The sequence below is a fragment of the Neofelis nebulosa genome, chromosome 2 (assembly GCF_028018385.1).
Source record: "Neofelis nebulosa isolate mNeoNeb1 chromosome 2, mNeoNeb1.pri, whole genome shotgun sequence".
Classification (NCBI taxonomy): domain Eukaryota; kingdom Metazoa; phylum Chordata; class Mammalia; order Carnivora; family Felidae; genus Neofelis; species Neofelis nebulosa.
The window spans coordinates 144,274,442-144,280,441 of record NC_080783.1 but is presented as its reverse complement, the minus strand read 5'-3'; the positions used below and the strand labels follow the sequence as shown (position 1 = coordinate 144,280,441).

At 37.0% G+C, this 6,000-nt stretch overlaps 1 long non-coding RNA gene across 1 annotated transcript in view; it reads right to left on the bottom strand.

The window, feature by feature from the left end:
- Positions 1 to 1,081: 1,081 nt before the first annotated feature.
- The window catches only part of LOC131504384 (uncharacterized), a 33,992-nt gene continuing 29,073 nt past the window's right edge, over positions 1,082 to 6,000 (bottom strand). Inside the window, exon 2 of the long non-coding RNA XR_009257953.1 lies at positions 1,082 to 1,313. This is a non-coding gene — a long non-coding RNA (uncharacterized LOC131504384). The remainder of the gene's footprint in view (positions 1,314 to 6,000) is intronic.

The following is a 6,000-nucleotide window of genomic DNA, read 5'->3' as shown; positions in this document are numbered from 1 at the left end:
AGCAACCCCAAGGTTCTGCTAAAAGTCTAACGGATTGGTTAGTTCACTTTTTTTTTTCTATGCCAGCCTAGGCCTCTTTCTCTCATAAGAGAAAGAATTTAAAATTCAGATATCATACAATCAATCAATACTAAGATAAAATAAAATAAAAAATAAAAATAAATAAAATTCAGATATTGAATTGCTGATGCCAAATTGTGATTTACCCATAAGAGGTTTGAAATAGGACTCTCATGTGAATTATAAATTCTTAAACTTGGCTCATAGTAGGTATAAAAAGCATACATATATTCATATACATATAAGTTCATAAGAAATATCTACTGGGAAGTACATATATTACATATTATATAATTGTATATGGATATAGATATATCCACTAGGAGCCAGGAATATCTCCAAAATATGCTGGAAATTTTGATAATTGAATGAATTCTTACGAAGTTTGGAAACTTAAAGAGAGAACAGTGGTAAAAGCCTATGTTTTGAAATTAGAAAGATACAGGCTTAGATGTTGGTTCTCCTACTTGCTGGCTGTGTGAACTTGGGCATACTGCTGACCCTGATTCCTTACCTGTAAAAGGGAAATAATAACATCTACCTTTTAGAATTTCTGTGAGAATTAAATGTAAAACAATGACAGGCTTTGCACACTTCCTGGCACATAGAATGTGCCAATACATTGTAACTGTTATTAGCACAGAGCCTTCCGATCATTTCTCTTGGCATCAATTCCTGTAGAATAATCCTATTAAGGCTGAAGATATAGGTGATTAAGCTGAATCTGTAATGACACTCTGACATAACTTAGAATTACATATTTGAATAATCCTTAGGGTCAGTTTACTTAACACTTGTCTCTAGGGTACAGGAAAATGTTAGTTATTTGAGCTTTCTAAATTTAGTATTCCAAACCAACAAAAACTTAATACTTTTCCAAAAGAAATTTTGATAAGATTTTCTATTACTCACAACTGTTAACGAGTTACTTTTGCTTGTACTGAGTTGATCATTCTCACCTCTAGATGGAAAGCAATATTCAAAGCTCTTTTGGTTGAAAGTGATAGAAATGACACTCAAATTAGCTTAAGAAAAAGGGAATGTATTGGCTCCAGCAACTGGAAAGTTGAAGGGTTGGTTTAGCTTCAGATGGTGGTAAATGTTGCCAGAGCTCTGGCTCCCTCCGTGTGTTGGCATCATTCTGCAGAGAGCTTCTTCCATGAAGCCTGGGGTTAGGACCATAAGCTGCAGGCTTATGTGGTTCTTTCAGCTTGACAGCACAGAGTAAAAGGAGCTCCTCTCTCTCCTGGCAGCTATAGATCGGAGAGAAAGAAATCTTAGAGAAGATTCTTATTAGTTCAGAGTAGGTGGGGCACTGCAGTCATCTGACTGGGACCACATGGCCTGGGGAGAGGAGATTCCCAAAAGAAAATCAAGATCTGATTCCTGACAAAGGAGGATGGTAAAGCAAGAGATACCCACAGCAGATAGTCTGAATTGGATTGTCTGAAAACAAGGACCTGAGCAAGGCCATCACGGCATCTATTAAAATATACACTATTTCATGGAACCACATAAAAATGTTTCAAAGGGCATTGGGATGGGACATGCTTGACTCATGACTTAGCTTCATGCTAAGCTCCACATGTGGTAAACATCTGCAAAAAAAAAAAAAAAAAAAAGAACTTGTTATCCTCATGTGTTCTGTATCTTAAGCAGTATAGTATGTGTGTGATTACATGGAAAAAAAGGAAATTATTTTTCCATATTGCAAAAGCAAATAATACTATTAATAAATAATAATCACATACAATTAATGAAAAAGAAACAAAGGAAATATGCCTCCATATAAAAAAAGGACATTGGGATATTAATAAATAATACTCTAAAATTTTGCGAACTTCAAAATAAGAACAAAAGAGTTAGCATTCTATAACCGATTTACATAATACCAAAAATAAAACAAAAAGAAGACATTAGCATTACTTGCATTAGCAGATGACTGTTGAGTCCATTTTTCTAAGTGAAACAGTACAATTCTTTTTGCAAGGGAAAATAAGTTACTGTGAATACAAAGTGCAAAAAGGAAAACTCTACTTTCTTTGTTTAGCCCCATTGATGAAAACAACTTTTAAACTCCTGATTTCATTCCCCAGCATTTCAGTAAGCAAGTTCATAAAATACTGATGCCTTTCAAATTAGAAGATTCTTGCTGAGACCTCACTTTGCTCTACAAACATGATCTCATCTTTCAGCTTGGTTACATTCCAAATCCAGGAGTGAGGGCAAGTTTATGATCAGGGAGGAAAAAAAAGGAAAATATTTACATAAGCCCCATAATACAACTTTTCTAAAAATCAAAAAGAAATCCATGCTATATATATATAAACTCTCTGATACAATCCAAATAGGGAATAGTCACAGAATATGGGGAAGAGGTTTGAAAAAACAGCCACCCTTTGCAATGGAAACATGAAAAAGAATGAGATGAAGACACCCTCCCAAGAGTGACACACCCAAAATTTGATGCCTTATTATCAATCTAGTGCACAGTGTCTCCCTAAATCACCAACATATTACATTAAAAATCCCATATGAAAGGTATCACATCCAAACATCAACTTACTAATTAATATGTAATAAACTAGCATCCCAGAAATGAAATATCGCAATGAGGAAGCTTTTGCAACTCGTAAACTGAACATCAAGACTTTTCTTTTCTTGTCTTTTCTTTTTTTTTTTTTTTTTTTTGGCTTATCTCCAGAGCCCTTTTGAAGGTCAATGGACACTGTACACCCTATCATACATGGTAAGTTACTAGTATCACTTTATGAAAATCTAATTTTTCCTCAACTATTCTCAAAATATTTACTAAGTTAGGAATGCCTGGGTGGCTTAGTCGGTTAAACATCTGACTTTGGCTCAGGTCATGATCTCATGGCTCGTGAGTTTGAGCCCCGCATTGGACTCTGTGCTGAGAGATCAGAGACTGGAGCCTGCTTCGGATTCTATGTGTCTTTCTCTCTCTGCCCCTCCCCTGCTTGTGCTCTCTCTCAAAAATAAATAAAAACTTAAAAAAAAAACTATTTCCTAACTTCTATCCTGACAGTTTTGGTACCTTATCTGTACCATTTCAATTTACCTAAATAGGGTATAGTGTAACACCACCAGCCTTTAGTCATGATGTCTATATAACCAAATGTGAAAGGTAGACTGGACAGCTTATTCACTCAATACAATTAAGACAGATACTTATTCTACTCTGTATAATTCCATGTTAGATCTGTGTTTGAATTATGGAGTTTCTTTCCTTAACATTCTAATTTCATTGTAAACTCTTTCATTTTTGATTCAGATTTTTCAATCCATTTAGATTTGGATTAAGATTCACTCTGTTGTAGCTCCTTCTTTTCACTTACATATGTCCCTTAAAGTATGCCTTCAGGTCCGCCACTTTGTCTAGCATACAGCCACTCATGCCTAGGTGTTCAGATAGCATTCCTTAAGTGAATGACTAAAAGCCCCAAAAAGTTCCAAAAAAAGGGAAGATACTGTTCCCAACACGCATTTTTAGCCAGCATTTATGCTGCCAACCCCTATTTTGCTGAATGAGTATGAGGAAACCATTCTGTTCTTTCACTGGCGCCTTCAGGAAATGCTCATGGCTCAAGCAGAGAACTACTGCTTTCTGTTACCTTCCATGTAAACCCACTGCAGACCCTCACCCCATCTGCCCCAACTTACAACAGCAAGTCAGCAAGTCTCCAGCTGAAGTTTCCTTTCGTTTTTGTTTCTTTCTTTCTTTAAGGGATATTATTTTTTTAAGAGAGAGAGAGAGCACAAGCAGGAGAGGGACAGAGGGAGAGAGAGAATCCCAAGCAGGCTCCATGCTCAGTGCAGAGCCCACTTGGGGCTCGATGCTGTGACCTTGGGATGGATCACGACCTGAGCCCAAAGCAAGAGTCAGACGCTCAACCAACAGAGCTACCGGTACCCCAAAGTTTCCTTCCTTTAGGTCCCCTTGAGTTAGATCAGTGAATCCAAGGGGAAAGAGAGGGACAGCCCACTTCGGTGTGCATCCTACTAGGGACCTGGCTACTAGGGAAGAGGTTCTCTGATCACGTGGGATGTTGTCCTAGATTAAGCAGTGTTCCCTCATTTGCCCCTCCCCCTCACCACTTCCTTTTGGTGACATTCATTGAAAAAATAGGTTAGAAGTCTGGGCTCTAGCCCAACAACAATGTCAAGTTTGAGTCCTGGCTCTGCTAATTCTGTGACCACAGGCCACTGAATCTCTCTGAAGCTTAGTTTCCTCAGCCATAATTGGGGGTTAGTAATTATTGCCGTGAAGATGAAATGACACACTCCATGTAAAGTACCCAGCACAATAAGTGCTATTACATGTCAATTATCATTAGAACTTGTTGTCAGACATGAATTTAAATGTTGATTATTATCCCTACTTTGGATTCAAAAGGCAATCTAAATGTAAAGAGATGTATGGTTTTCACTCCGCTGTAGCCTGGCACAGAGGAAAGCTGAGGAACTATGTCCAAACTTCAGTCTTAAATTTTTTTTTTTTTTTAATGTTTTTTATTTATTTTTGGGACAGAGAGAGACAGAGCATGAACGGGGGAGGGGCAGAGAGAGAGGGAGACACAGAATCGGAAACAGGCTCCAGGCTCCGAGCCATCAGCCCAGAGCCTGATGCGGGGCTCGAACTCACAGACCGCGAGATCGTGACCTGGCTGAAGTCAGACGCTTAACCGACTGCGCCACCCAGGCGCCCCTGTCCAAACTTCAGTCTTGTTATTTATTGTTTATTTATCTGTTCAGAAAAGTCTTCTCTTTTGTGAATTATGTCTGATAAGACCTGCCTCTCCATATATGTCAAGTACTGGCTCATAGCAAATACTTTATAAATGTCAGTTCTCACTCTCTAATCCAGAACAGATCGCTCTGGCAAGGTTCTAAATTGAAGATAAAGTGACTAATTAGATCAAGGGATAGCAAAAAAAAAAAACAGCAAAATCTGTTACCAGCTCTGCCACTAGCTAGCTGAGTAATCTTAAACTTTTTGGCTCTCCTACAGAGAAAAGCAGAATTTTCTATGGAGATGTATATAGATTTAATCATAGAGAAAACAATCACTTGTATATAGTAAACTATGAGCTAATGTGATGAACTTTCCTACTTTTTTAAATCAAGAAAAATAATATATCATGATATATTTATTCTATAGGTGTTCTTGGACTCAATCTATAATGATCTCAAGAGCATTTTGATAGCATGTTATTTATACTTAGATTAAGATGTGGTTAAATGTTAAGCATTTCACTTCCACCTACCAACATAAAAGCTACCCAAAACCATCTCTTTAGCTCACTTCTGTGTCCTCAACATGTTGAACTGTGCCTGGTATGTGGGAAGCCCTATAATACTTGCTCAATTAGTGAACAAAAGGATGATGGAAAACGGTTCTTTATGATATGCAGTCAGGGCTCCTATCTCAGATCACCTGATGTTTACAAGTTGTTGGGCAACTTCCCATTACTAAGCATTCTTTTCAACCCTTAAATGATAGATATGTTAGGCAAGAGGGTTCATGTCTCTGTAAAATCTAGTAACACAAGCAGGATCCAGTCAAGTACTAGGTTTTTTTTGTTTGTTTTGTATAGATTATAGTGCAATTTTAACAATAACAAGAAAAAAAATGAGGATCTGAGGCTTTAACTCTACAAGGTCAAAATCACTAATTAAAAAATAAACTTTTTTATTAAAAAAAAGAGATTACTTTATTTCAATAAAATGTTTTGACCTCTATTTTTGCTAAAGCACCTTCTTGTTTGGGCATTGCAGTAAAACTATAAGTCAATTTTGAGACTGTTAACCCCAAAATTCTATTTTGTTTGAGATAAACTCTTTTTACAGATTCATCTCAAAGAGAAGACATCTTGTTTTTCTGTTCAGACATCTACTGATAAGCAGCCAGCTGTTTAT